This window comes from Thermobia domestica, chromosome 2, assembly GCF_964235325.1.
Source record: "Thermobia domestica chromosome 2, izTheDome1.hap1.1, whole genome shotgun sequence".
In the NCBI taxonomy this organism is placed as follows: Eukaryota; Metazoa; Arthropoda; class Insecta; order Zygentoma; family Lepismatidae; genus Thermobia; species Thermobia domestica.
The window spans coordinates 7721608-7737102 of NC_137455.1; positions in this window are offsets into that span (position 1 = coordinate 7721608).

A 15495-nucleotide genomic window follows, 5' to 3' on the forward strand; every position below is an offset into this window, starting at 1 on the left:
CGTTTTTCGCTTTTTCGAAAAATTTTTCGTTTTTCGTTTTTTCGAAAAATTTTTCGTTTTTCGTTTTTCGAAAAATTTTACGTTTTTCGTTTTTCGAAAAATTTTTCGTTTTTCGTTTTCCGAAAAATTTTTCGTTTTTCGTTTTTCGAAAAATTTTTCGTTTTTCGAAAAAATTTTCGTTTTTCGAAAAAATTTTCGTTTTTCGAATAAAATTTCGTTTTTCGTTTTTAGTTTTCGAAAAAGTATTTTTCGAAAAAATGTGGCCATCCCTAATCTCAAGATTAAAGAGATTAGGATGTGTCCAACACTGGCACTAGTACCCGTAGAGTATATTTCTGATGGTTTGTTGATCAACATGGAGGCTGTCCGATTAGACGAAGAGTCGAAGTTTTCAATGATTAGGAGCAATGGCTGGAAAATCGAAATTTTTCTCCGGAAAGTTGGAATTGTAGCAGTCACAGGAATCGAACAAATAAAGCAGTAGAAGACTGACACAAATGCTTAAACAAAATATTATCCAGAACCCCTGCGCATTTCCAATCTTGTGAAGACTATTGAGGGAAGATTATATATGTAATCATGTTTTCAGAAGAATAGAAATGCTGAGCATTACTCAAAAGAACGGAAAAGCCATGTATATGAAAGTTGACGATAGGATACAGTCAATACTTCATAATTTGAGAGAACATGTTGACCTGAGAAAATGCCTCAGTCGCTTGAGCTTTGTATGTACATAACCTTGAACAATTTCCTATAGGGGCGCGGTGGCTCAGTGGTAGAGCGTTCACCTCCGGTGCTTGGGGTCCCTGGTTCGATCCCAGCTCGCACCGTGTGGACCTTGTGGTGGACAAACACCGTGCTCGTGGGTTTTCTCGGGGTTCTCCCGTTTCCTCATTTCATAGTGTTGCACCATTTCATTCATTATTTTGCTCATCAGCATCTCCCTTAGTTACGCAGCCCCATTCGAGGTCCCTCGTGACTATATGTTTAGCGTATGCGTTTTCGGTTCGGGAGACCGGCTTCGATTCCAGCCTGGAGCTTAAGTGGTTTGTATCTCATGTTATGCTGAGTTCACGTCTCTATAGCTGAGTAGGACGCTAAGCTAAAACCAATATCCTCATCATCATCGGAACACATTTGCAAGGTGTTGAGCTTAAAATAAAAACTAGATTGCGAATCTTCTATTTATATGTTTTCTTTTCACTTGAAAAATATTTTGAGTCTCTTTAAAAGAAGAAAACACAACAATCATTTGAGATTTTACATTTAAAGAAAGAAAAAAATGATTAATTAGGCTTATATTATATGGAACTTCTCCACTTTATAGTATAAAAATTTGAGATGGGCCATTTATCTTGATACGCCCATGTAATTTTGAAACTAATTGACAAAAATGGCTGGAATTTTGTAAGATGCAAATAACGACAAGGGAACTCTGTCTAATAAACTCTGCAGTACCAACAAATTAATAGTGTTGCCAACATAATATAAAGTTATATTTTTAACGCCACTATGCCATGTTATTACATATCTCAAATCTAAATATTAAACGAAACCTTACAACACAAATTTGTTATTCAGTGTTGCAAATTAAGGACGCTGCAATATGACAAGCATCTAAACTTTAGAAACCTGATAATAGTATTAATAAAAGCAGAGGCGGATTCAGGACGAATTCAACGGTGAGGAAAGAAGGTAGTGAAAGATTCTGTTTTCTCTCTCACCGACTTTTACAGCACTGGTGATTGTGAAACTCAGGGAGGTGAATAACCTTTCCCCCCTGGATCTGTCTATGAATAGAAGTGAGACGGACAGTGAAATGCAAACCCGAAATACCTTAGTGTCGAATACTATGACCATGGCTTATTTCGAATGAATACAAGAAATTAAAAATTAGACTTTTTTCGAAAAATTTCTTACATAAACAGAACGTCTAATCACGTAGGTGATTCTCAAAAGACGTAAACTTCTCGGAGCCGTTACAGCAATTTGATATCTGAAATCGTTCAGGAGATATGAAAAACGTGAATACTGATAGTGATACTCCTAAAAATGACGTATTTGGGGATTGTTCGTAATGTATCTTGATTCTCTTTGCTTTTATAACATTACAGAAACAGATTTTGGTACTTGTAATTACAATAAATTCTTGCAATTACATAATTTTTAACCAGTGTTGCAAACTTTACCAATGTGTATCACATCTCCAGATCAGTTTGAGATATCAAATTGCTGTAAACTGCATTATGATCTTTACGTCCGTTGAAAACCTTCTATGTTGTTGGATATGATACTCATCCAAGCAGTTATCGAAATAAAATCTTTCTGGAAAAAAAGTCAAATTTTCAATCCCTTACGTGAAGACTAAGGAGCGCGGAAGCTTCTCAGTTGCGGCAAGTGACTTGCCAATAATGGCAGAATACCTATGATGACAACTTTGTACCTATTTATTTGAAATAAATCATATCATGATCATAGTATGTAATGTGCTAATGTGCTGTGGATGTGCATGCCCCGTCCAAGTTATTATTTATTACTATTATAGAAGCCTAAAACATTTGGATATTTGAAGGCCCGTGCTGGCCCACCGGGACACCGGGACATGTCCCGGTGCGCCCTCCCAAACATCTCATTATAAATAAAGGTACGACTTTTTTATATAGATCTAATAAATTCTTACATTTATTATTGCTAAAGAACTGGTGGTGAATACAGCGCGTTCTTTACATAAGACGCCCTCGCGAACTACATCAAAAATAAACAGTTTTATTTATTCTTCTGTATGGCACAATTTTGTACAATGAATACATACTGTTACTGTTGGTAAAAAACCCATGAAGGTTACAGTGCGCCCTCTATATAAGGCGCACTTGCGGAACCTCACCAAAGATAAACGGTTTTATTTATTCTTCTGTATGGCATAGTTCTGTACAATGAATGCATACTATTACTGTTGGTAAAGAACCCGTGAAAGGTACAATGCGCCCTTTATGTAAGGCGCCCTTGTGAAACCAAATCAAAGATAAACGGTTTAATTTATTCTGCGGCATGACACAGTTCTATACAATAAATACTTACTGTTACTGTGGGTAAAGAAACCGTGAAGAGTACAGTGCGCCTTTTACGTAAGGCACCCTTGCAAAACAACATCAAAGATAAAAGTTTAATTTATTCTTCTGTATATTGGTGGATCCACGACCACGTGGGGGCAGAGGGGGCGACCGCTCCCCCAAAGGTATTTTACTTCCAGTTTACTTTCGGAAATAAAAATATTGTCTTTTCAATCTGGCCGATCCAATCTGTGTGACAAGCCTAGCAGAGTCTAATCAAAATGTATGGTACTTAATACAGACATATTTGAATTGTGAATACTTCTGTCCCTAGTTCCTTGAGACTGTCACCATAAGCCGCAAACGAGCGAGAATGATTTATTCGTTGAACGAACAGCTGTAGGAAGAAGGAAAGATGGATCACTCTTTGAACTAAAAATGTATATTTTAAAACTATATCCTAGAAAAAAATGATGTGTGATTCAAAAGCCGAATCTTCAATTACGTTTACTTTGAATAAAGAGAAATATAGAATATTCAGCGCTCCTTACCGAAAAGCTCTCTGAATCTAAGAGGAGACTTTTCGGTTGGTTGATTGATTGATATGTATTTATGTCGTTTGTCAAAAGCGATGCTTTACAGAACGAGAACTAGAGTTTAAAGTTGGATCTGAACCACTGCAGTGCGTTCTATGTTCACTTACCTTGTATCAAACCACAGAACCTCATGCATCAATTATCAAAGGTATGTCCGCTAGCTACTACATCAACAAAGAACTGTGACTTTTGGGGTTCAACACGGAAACATTCATTGTGACTTTTAATGGCATTTCATCTTTTCTTAGGAAATAATACAAGCTACAAGCTGTTATTGTAATCATATATAAAGAAGTCGTCCTGATCTTCGCACAGGCCAAACCGCTTAAGCTAGAAACTTGAAATTCGGACAGTAGATAAGATTTTCGATCTAAGGTATCACTAAGGAAGGATTTTTGGGAAATTCAAAGAAAGGAAGGGGGAATGGGGTGGGAATTATTTTAATAGGATGATCATCTCTCCGAATCCCTTAAGGTTAGAAAACTGAAATTTTGATTTTGATTTCTCATTTAAAATAATGCGTTTCAACATTTTTTGATACTTCAGTAAAATGGGGAAAAGAGGTGTAAAGAAAAGGGGGCGGGGATTGCAATTATCATAATAAGATATCAATATCTAAGAATCTTTGAAGGTTAGAAACATGGAATTAGATATATGGACTTCTCACTTAAAACAATTCAATATATATTTCAGCGTTTTGTATTATTATTATTATTATTATTATTATTATTATTATTATTATTATTATTATTATTATTATTATTATTATTATTATTATTATTATTATAAGATGCCTATATTTCGGGATTCCTTACGGCTAGAGACATAAAAGTTGCTAATTTGATTATTCATTTAAAATAATGAAACATGTATTTGAGCATTTTTTGCCACTTAACGTACAGTAGAAAGGCAAAAAAAAAAAAAAAAAAAAAAAAAAAAAAAAAAAAAAAATAGGTGAGGGTTGACTAAAATGCCTTGCGAGGTGTTTGAATTTCGTGACAGCGTTTTAGCTCGATTCAATTATATGTATATGAAAGACACAGAAGGGAGAACGCAAAATATTGTGCCACAATACACGTAGAAGCATTTTCTACATTGTACAGGGCCGTATTCCGAACAAATTGGGGGTCTGGGAGCGAAATCCCACCTAGGTAAAGGCTACTATAATATAATTTTATTGTTGTTGTAGGCATACATGTTTCTAAATGTTGCTTTTAAGAAATTAATTAATAGAGCCAATTTCCAACACCCTCTTCCTCGTCTGTTTTTTTTTTTTTTTTTTTTTTTTACATACTCAATTATACCACTGCAAAAGCAGAGTATTCGGACAAAATACCCTATACGGTGTTTAAAGTCCCCAGTTTGATTCCCGTTGAGGGTACATTTCAACGAAAAATGTGGTTCGGATTCCATTACAATCAATAAGTGCACGTCTCCTTTAGCCGTCATGTCACTACCATGGAACGTTAAGCTCAAGCAACAAATCAAAATACCCTATGTATAGAGGTCTACACTTTTGTAATAGTATCCTATATTTGTCTTCTTGCTCTCTCCTGCTTAAGTTAAAAATTCCTGAATGTACCAGAAATTGAATTCCTTACACATTCATCTTTAAATGCATCAATTGAGTATAGTTGGGAGCTTTTCGTGAGAAATAAACTATTCCATGCACACATAACGTCAAGGCTTATCAATGACTCCCCAACTCCTCGTGAATCCTGGGTTCTATACCAATCATAGAAATGTTTTCTTCATCTTTGATACATCAGAAGATTTTGGTACGACTTATGTAGCCGCAATCTTAACGCGCACTTAAGAAAATGTCAATAATGTTGATAAACTGAAATCATGGTGAAATATTGAGTTTAGCAAAACGAAACGTAACGGAAATCCAACATCTTGCCCTCAGGAAATGTTCTTTCCATAGCGCCATAGATCAAAGATCAGATCAGAGAGACAGTGAAAAAAAAATGTCATGGATAGGGGTCGACGAACGTCAAGGCATTCTATTGGATAATGAAATTGATAGTTATATCAAACTTCATGTTTTCTTGCGATCACTTTAGTGAAACAAAGGGAAGCTATATTTATATACACAGAGGAGATATGGGAGAGGCTCGTGGCAGATAACAGGTGACATATAAATGCAATCGTCAATATAGTACTTTGTGTAAGTACTGTGCAAGACAGTGCATCTGATATATTGTGGTGACTAAGTGTGAAGTGAATTATGATACCGCCACGCCTCCGAAACGGAAGTTCGTATTTAATTTAACTCTAGAGAAAGAATATACTTTCATAATAATAATAATAATAATAATAATAATAATAATAATAATAATAATAATAATAATAATAATAATAATAATAATAATAATAATAATAATAATAATAATAATAATAATAATAATAATAATAAATCGGGTCACAAAATATAATCTGAGAATCAGGTTTACGGCCCCCCCCCCTCCTCTCCAGCCCCGGATTCATATGTGTCCCATTTTTGCAAATTAAAATTCTGGTCACTTTTAGGCTATCTCATCTTCCAGAAAGCGAACCGCACCTCCAAACGATACCTCTGGATCCGCTAGTGCTTCTGTATGGCACAGTTCTATACAATATACATACTGTTATCGTTGGAAAAGAACCCGTCAAGGCATCCTTGCAAAACAACATCAAAGATAAACGGTTTTATTTATTTTTCTGTATGGCTTAGTCCTATAAAATGAATACATGCTGTTACTGTGGGTGAAGAACCCGTGAAGGGTGCAGTGCGTCCCGCGCATACAGCACCCTGCGAAACACCACGTTAGAGGGAAGTGGTTTTAATTGTCCTTCTGTATATCAGTTCTATATAGTAAATTCATATAGTCATTGGCGCAAATCCCGAGAGGATGAGGGGGACATGTCCCCAACCTTGGAACTACGGGGGACTGTCCCCTCAATAATTCGATTTGAAATGTGTTTTTGGGGGAGAAATGTGATGATTTGTGTCCGACTGCCACAAAGGAAAGTGAGATGAAATTGATGTCTCTTGGCTTGTTTCATTTTAAAAAAAGAATCGTATTCTTTCATATTTCAAACTGAACTTCGTATCCTGGCGTATTTACGTCACACCAATCTGTATTAATTCAGCTCCCGTTACTTGGACACAAATTGCAATAAGTGTCAGAAAAGGATATGTGCCTCTCCTCATGCTGGAAAATTGTATCAGCTGTAGATAGGGCATAAATCCCGAGGAAATGGGGAGCCTGCCCCCCAATTTCAATACATTAAATTCTTCTTTAATTATTGTTAGTCTATTTATTTAATTCCTGTAACGATTCCTATAATGCTATTGAGATCATCATCATTTTTCTCAAATAATAGTATTCTTGCGTCATTCATAATTTATTTTCTTTCTTCATAGTTTTGGGAAAGTCATTATTTAAGTTATTATAAAATAAGTGTCCTAAAATTTAATGCGGTCTAAGTAGAAGCATACCAATTACAAATATGCATGTATTCAGATTTCAGAATGAGTTCATGGCACTGATTTGTAATACTGATATTTACCACTATTCCATCTACATCGCCTGATATATAATATACATGTTCACCTCAGAAAGCAGATTCATCTGAGTCTCATCTGCCCCTTCGCCACCAAAAAAAGCCTTAAATCTGCCCGTCTCCCAATATTGAAGACAACTGTGCTCCCCCAGTTTCTTTGGGAGCCACCCTTGCACCGCCACTGCACTTTATCCGATTGTACACTAATGGAATCTATGACTAAAAATAATGGACATTCACTTTTGCCCAATTTCAATCCGACATTTTGTTCTGGAGTATGTCTGTTTTTGCATTTTTCCGAAAATTTTCGGATGGTCATCGCTCCGAGGCATTTCTACACCCAGGTTGGTCTATACTTTTCTTTTTATATTGGAGACAGGAATTAAATCTTCCAAAAGACACAGACACAGACACAGACACACACACACACACACACACATATATATATATATATATATATATATATATATATATATATATATATATATATATAACGTAATCACGTTTGTATGAGCGCCCTCTTGGTAGACTTGTCCACCGCCCTCATTAGTAAGCCAGCACGGGCCTGGATCTTTGTGGATGTTTGTGATACTGTAGCATCCTTAGTTTGTAACAAAATTTCAGCCTTTTTTTATATTATTCTAAAAGTTACAAGAGTGTAAAGATAAATAGTCCACTAAGTGTGTTCGTGTCACGTTATTTTTTTATTTTTACTCTAAGAGTGTCAAACACGAGTATCCTCTAAATAAATCTTATCTACCCCACTCGGGGAGGGGGCTAGAAGATTCAAATGACACCAATGTACAATCACTTACCTCTGTTTCTTTTGTGGCTCCATCTCTGGATCACTCTCGGCCTCAATAATCTCTTCCAGTGACTGCTATCTTGATGTTTCCTGTATAACACCAACGTGTCGTGATCTTAAATGGTACCACAAGCCAGTCGTTGAATTTCGATTGTGGATAATACTTCGACAGTAATTGCATTTTGAAGAAACACCATCATTTTCACGAGTGAAATGTTCCCATATATTCGACTTTCCCATTGTAAATACTTCCCGAAAATATCTCTTCTTGCAGTTATCTTATATAGTTCGAAACAAGCTCTGCGTTGGTAACTGATATAATGAACTCAGTTGGGTATTCCTCATAACGAACTAATGCTTCTCCCACTAGGCCAATAAACATATCAGAAGTGTTGATATCGTAGGACACGTGTCCTTTCTCTAAACAACAATCTTTTATTGTTACCAAAATATTCAGTCACAGCGAATACGAAACCACGTACCGTATCAACAAAGGCGAGTACGAGATAGCTAGCTAAAAGCAGTCTCAAATAGCTATTACGATTAGAACACGCCGCATCAGCGAAATAAGATACTATTCAATTTCAGTCAGGGAGTAAAGCTTATCTGTATGTAATGATGCGTTTCTTTTCTTTTGTTTATAACTTCAATCAAACCAGGCAGGGAAGGAAATGTTGCTCTTTCGCAACTTCAAATTTCTCATCAGTTTCGTTTCGTCCCTTCGTGTTCCATCTCCTTCTGTTTCGATTTTTTTCGTTTTTCGTTTTCCGAAAAATTTTTCGTTTTTCGTTTTTCGTTTTCCGAAAAATTTTTCGTTTTTCGTTTTCCGAAAAATTTTTCGTTTTTCGTTTTTCGTTTTCCGAAAAATTTTTCGTTTTTCGTTTTTCGAAAAATTTTTCGTTTTTCGTTTTTCGAAAAATTTTTCGTTTTTCGTTTTTCGAAAAATTTTTCGTTTTTCGTTTTTCGAAAAATTTTTCGTTTTTCGAAAAATTTTTCGTTTTTCGTTTTTCGTTTTCGAAAAATCCATTTTTCGAGAAAGTATTTTTCGAAAAAATGTGGCCATCCCTACTAGTAAGATAATATAAATGTTTCTAGCGAAGAGAAAATCACATTTATCTGCTTCACAAAAGGAAAGTATGTTGTAATTTTTTCTCTTATTTTGAAGAAGACTGTATAATAACGTGGAAACCAAACTATAATAATAATAATAATAATAATAATAATAATAATAATAATAATAATAATAATAATAATAATAATAATAATAATAATAATAATAATAATAATAATATGTTATATACCGGTATGTATATATGTTATAATTCTTGGTGGTAGCCCAAGCCATCAAACCAATATACGCCATTGCTTTACAGCGGTGTATAATACGTAATATTGCATTTTGTAGATGTGATTTTTTTTAAATGTAGCAAAAAATGCCAGCACTCAAATTGTTAAAACAAGTGTTTATAATCTGACATCAACAAATTTTAGTTTGTTTCGTTACATAAACTTCAGAAGATTCAACATTGAAATTCGAAATGAAACGAAACTAAAAGAATTTTTAGTTTAACGTCCCACAGATTATTCCCTTTAGGCTAAAAGAGACGAATAATAACAAAACTGAAGTATTGTAAAATTAATGTTTTTTTTGCGTTCTCACATCGGAAATCGAACCCGGCGCCGCGTGTACCAGAGACACGTTGAAATGCCACTTATTGTCCGAAGGTGAGACATAATACCAATAAATAGATGTATTTCAATTGAACAAAATGATTGTTGGTGATTGTAATGCGTAGTTTTTGAGAATTATATTACACTGTTTTCTCTCAGCCTGTACAGATGAAGTTAATTTTTTCTACAACCCTCTTCAAGTGCCGTCTCTAACTATATCTTTACATAATGATACTAACAATGAAAAACATAACCAATTTTAAGTTTATGGAAAAAAACATTCGATTCAAATGAAATACAACGGGAACCTTGATAACGCGAACTTGAAAAACTCGATAAATCGATAATTTGATTACTCGAAAAACTCGATAACTCGAACCTCGAAACTGAAGGGAATAGATAAAAATTCGAGTTATCGAGTTTTTCGAGTAATCGAGGTTTGAGTTACCAAGAAGACCACATAACAAAAATTCGAGATATCGAAGTTCAACGTTCCTTATGAAAAGTGACTATATAACCTGTGTAACTCGAAGTTTCATTCTTTCAACCTCGATAACTCGTAGTTTTATCCGTTAAACCTCTATAACTCGAAGTTTTATTCATTCAACCTCTATAACTCGAAGTTTTATTCATTCAACCTCTATAACTCGAAGTTTTATTCATTCAACCTCTATAACTTGAAGTTTCATTAATTCAACCTCTGTAACTCGAAGTTTCATTTATTCAACCTCTATAACTCAAAGTTTTATTCATTTAACCTCTATAACTCGAAGTTTTATTCATTCAATCTCTACAACTCGAAGTTTCATTCATTCAACCTCTATAACTCGAAGTTTTATTCATTTAACCTCTATAACTCGAATTTTTATTCATTCAACCTCTACAACTCGAAGTTTTATTCATTCAACCTCTACAACTCGAAGTTTCATTCATTCAACCTCTATAACTCGAAGTTTTATTCATTCAACCTCTATAACTCGAAGTTTTTTTCATTCAACCTCTAAAACTCGAAGTTTTATTCATTCAACCTCTATAACTCGAATAAATTAAATAAGATGTTTAGTAAAAACAAAATACTAGACATGAGTACAACACAATTACAGTAGACACTAGCAACAATGACACGACAAGCAACATTGACAATTACGTAAAAGCATGGAGCTATAACTTCGAGTTATCGAGGTCACATAAAAAATCGATTTATGGAGCTAAACTTCGAGTCGTAGAAGTTCAGAGATACGAAAGTTCAAGTTAACGAGATTTTTAAATGTTTATGAAACCCTTAAAATTCGGCTTATCGAGGTTGTAATTTTTAAACATTCGACTTACAGCCTAGATGTTATTTTAACATTCAGTGTTATGGAAAGTTCTAGAGAAATTGAAAAAATAATCGAGTTATCAAGGAATTCGATTCATCGAGATCTAACCGTATCTTTCCATGGGAACAGGAAACTTCGTAGTTGCATTAGCAGCTCGGCAAATTTATATTCAACAAAAGGTCTTCATTGAAAACGAAAAAAAAAAAAAAAAAAACTTCGTTATTAGTTTTTGACAACTCAGGAAACAAAAGAACATCGATCCTAGTTTGTAGTGTTGCCTTTTTTGCTCAGTTGCTCCTTCCATTTTGAATTTCTTCTTTCTTTCTTTTTCTTTTTAATTTAATGAAATGGAAAATAAGTACTCCTGTCAGGTATAAGACGCGTAATGGCGGTGTCGAAGTCAGTTTTTGTCATGTGCTCACTCAAGTAGCTAAATCAGAAATCTTTCAAGAAATGGAAAAATCCTTGGAGAATACAACCTTCTCTACAAACGTCATTCGTCGTCTTACATTCAAATTTTACTGATTCTTTCTCGATAAATGGGTGACATTTTATTAAATATACATATCATACATACATCATATTATATTCATGTTCATGTACTGTACTATTACTGGCACATTTAAATAGAGAATTACAGAAACTCGATAAATATCATTGTCATAAGGTTTTGCAATGATAGTCCGTGTTCGGCAGAAATACAGTATGCTACTGTTATTTTAATCCCTTACCGCATACCGTGCAATACATGACACATACCCTCTTTTCACTTTAACTTTTGTGTGATTTATCAAAGGCACCAAATAACTGTTTTGTCTGCTGTGTGAGATATTGACGTATATGAATAAGAGATTTTGGTGTGACAAACATGTTCTTTGTGAGTTGTAAGTGTGTCATATATAGCACTTACTTATTTCTCATCGGAATTAAGTGAAAAATCTAAAATTCAAGTTTTAATTCATTTTTCAAGTTCCCATATGAGGATTTCCAATACTGATTATTTTTTTTTCGCTAAAAGAAAAAAAAAATATGCAGAAAGCGGTTAAAGAAATTATTGGATACCATACCAGACATATATGCAGTTACGATTCGTTTAGTTGTTCCATGCTCTACGGTCTTCCGCTAACCTCTTCGTCTTCACGTACGGTTTTTCTGTTTTGATATAATCCATCAATTGTAGCCTCCTTCATTCCCTCCCTCTTTTTCCTGCTACCATACCCTTTAACATGTCCCTTATGATACAGTTCCTTCTTAGCCAATGTCCCAACCAGTTTCTCTTTCTCTTCTTAATAATATCTAAAATTTATCTTTTCTCTCTCCCCATTTCTAAGACCCTCTCATTCGTTTTTCGCTCAATCCAGCTAATTCTTTCGATTCTTCTCCACACCCACATTTAGAAAGCTTTCAGTAGTTTTTCACCATTTTTGCGTAATGTCTATATTTCTGCCCCATAGAGTAGAATACTCTACACGAAGTCTTCCACCAATTTATCTATAATCATTCACTTGCTTTAATCATCGTCTCTCTTAGCTTAACAGGCATCATCACGGTACGTTAAACTGAAAGATTTCATTTCTTTTTTTTCGTGTCTCTGACGTTTTTCCCTGTCTTGTGGTGAAGAGCACCTTATTTACTTTTTCATCTTCACCATTGCTTTTCAGCTCTACCCACTCCACTGCTCTTCTGTACCCTAACCCTTATATTTGTCTATATAATTATCTCTCCTATCCTTATGATTATACAGTGTGTTCGTAAAGTAACGCAATCCAAAGTTTGATTGCGTATATCTTTTGATTTAAGAATGACAAATCGCAAATTTTTGAATAAAAATTAATGTTATCAATTATGTGCAAATAATCATTGCTTATCACTAATTAACCTAAAAATACACCTGTTGCAATAATTTAACGACACCATTGTTACCAACAGTGTTACCAAAAGGCCCGCGTTTCTGTAAAAAAAAAAAAAAAAAAAAGAGAAAAAACATTTTACGGACTTGCATTAAATAGGCTTTTTATAAGGCAACACTGCATCATCCGTGTCACATTTTCGATGCACACTGTACATATACGAAGGAATTCATCCGCAGGATATCAGTTTTCTGCAAGTGAATATCGATTTTCTTCATTTTGCACATTTTTTTATTTTACACTTACGGTAATTTCTTTCGTTACTATATAAAACGTCATAAGTTCCAGCATTGGTCATGATATCGAAAATCTCTACATAGAACATGCCTACACTTGTTCCAAGTCTCAAGTCTTTATCATTCTTAGATCAAAAGATATTCGCAATCAAACTTTGGGTTGGGCGACTTAACGGACACACTGTAGTTAAAGGGCATAATCCCCTGCAATTTATTTGTAAAATGTTCTAATAAAGTTTTTTTTTAAAAATAAATCGCTTTGCTCAATAACCGTCCGGCTATACTTACAGTTCCTTCTTAACTGCACATTCCAAATAAAGGGCTTAATTCTTTGGGTGGGTGCAAGACAGGACTTAAAAAAAAAATAAAAAAAATGGAGCAAGTGGTCAATTCTCCAGGCCTCAATGTCTCCTGTGGATGACCATGAAAGGAACTAGTTTTTTTATTCTTTTCGGTGGAACGGTTAATGACCAGGCTTACTGTGAGATAATAATAATAATAATAATAATAATAATAATAATAATAATAATAATAATAATAATAATAATAATAATAATATTGTTGTTGTTATTATTATTAATAATCATATACAAGGTCAGTGGTAGCCCATGCCTTCAAACTACTATACGCCACTCCGATTTAATCCTACTAGAGTTTCAGTTGCGAGGGTACCTTAAAGAACGTAATATACAGTATGAAACCAACTTCACTGCGAAAGGAAATCGTAATGGCCTGTACAATAATCCTAGTGGAAACTTTGGTATATAAACTAAAATTAGTGCACCGTACTGAAAGATGTCTGGATGATAGTAGTCAACATTTTCAGCATCTTTCGTAATTTTACAAAGAAACCGTATGTCTCTTCACCTTTTCACTTTATACTTTCTTCGTACTGAAGCCATTTTTTTTTTTTTTTTTTTTTTTTGTATTTGGAGAAAATTCAGAACTCTGTTCGACATAATTCACAAGTTATTTTTAAATTTGGATGATTGCATTGTTATAGACAAGAAAGTTTTGGGATTGGAGAGGAAAACTTGAAATATCTTCATCAAAACTCTCAAGTTATTGTTTGATTGTCCTCAACACGGCGACGTGTACTTACCTGTTTCAGTATGAAAATTTGCTAGTGTTGCCAAAATATTGACCCAAAAACTTATTCATGAATTTCCTTGTATAAATGAATGGTTTTAACCTTGTAGATGAAAATCATGTGATGACATTTTTTTTCAAAAGATGTTTCCTGTTTCTTCTTCTTCTTCTACTACTAGATACTGCTAACACAATTTCTGCCTGTGCAGGTATAGGTAGAGCAAATTACAGTCCGGAATCGTTTTTCACACTACTGACATATACTACAAAATCCTCTATAAAGAGTCTATTACAAATATCATTTTAACTTAAATCTTCTAATACTGAGCAAAGAGAGGTGACCCAAGGCCCGAGAAGCCTAGGGTAGGATAACAACAGAGCTCCGAAGCAAACTAGGTAGAATGGATTTTAGGATTCCCATGCTTCATAGAAGCAGAGAGGAGGTTGGAAGTCACAGAGCTCCGAAGCAAGTTAGGTGAGTGATGTTAGGCCAACTAGTCCCAACAAAGCTCCGAGCAAGCTGAGTGGGAAGAGAGGAAGCCTAGATTTCCGAGCATATTAGAGACTTTGAGTTGTCTCTCCTAGAGCTCCGAAACAAGCTAAAGGAGAGAGGTGACCAGTCACAGACTGATACTTGTCGCTGAAAGCCTCTCTGTTGTTTATGTGCTCTAGGTGAGGCGGTAACGCTATTGATCTTTCGTCATCACATGACCAGTGGTGTCACTGTTGTCCCTGTCGCCTGTCTTAATAATAATCCTTGGTAAGACTCACATGGTTGATGTTAGTTAATTTAAGCATATGTCGGTTGTTTGTAAACATAACCACGTGGGATATTACAATACGCTCTTATCCTCCCCTTGTCCATAGGACGCAACCATTCCTTAAACTTGAGGATCATTTATATTTATTTTCGTACTTTTACTTACATTTTGATGCCATACTACGCGTATTTTCGACACTGTTAAGTATTTATGGTTATGGATTTTTAAAGATGCTCAGCAGTTAAAAGTCCACAAAGAACAAATCTAACACACAGTTCTCTTTAACTTCCACTTCTACAACCAATCGGCTTCCTATTGATAATAATATATTACTTCTTTTTCTCAAGGGAAGCCCTGCAAATTACAGGTCATTAAAGGTTGGAACTATTCTTCGTTAGAGGGCAAAGGGTAACAGAAAACAAAGCGGAATTGTGAACGATCGGTCATACTACACTTATTGAATGTAGTTGCTTCAGCTGATTAAAACAATAAATAAATAAATAAATAAA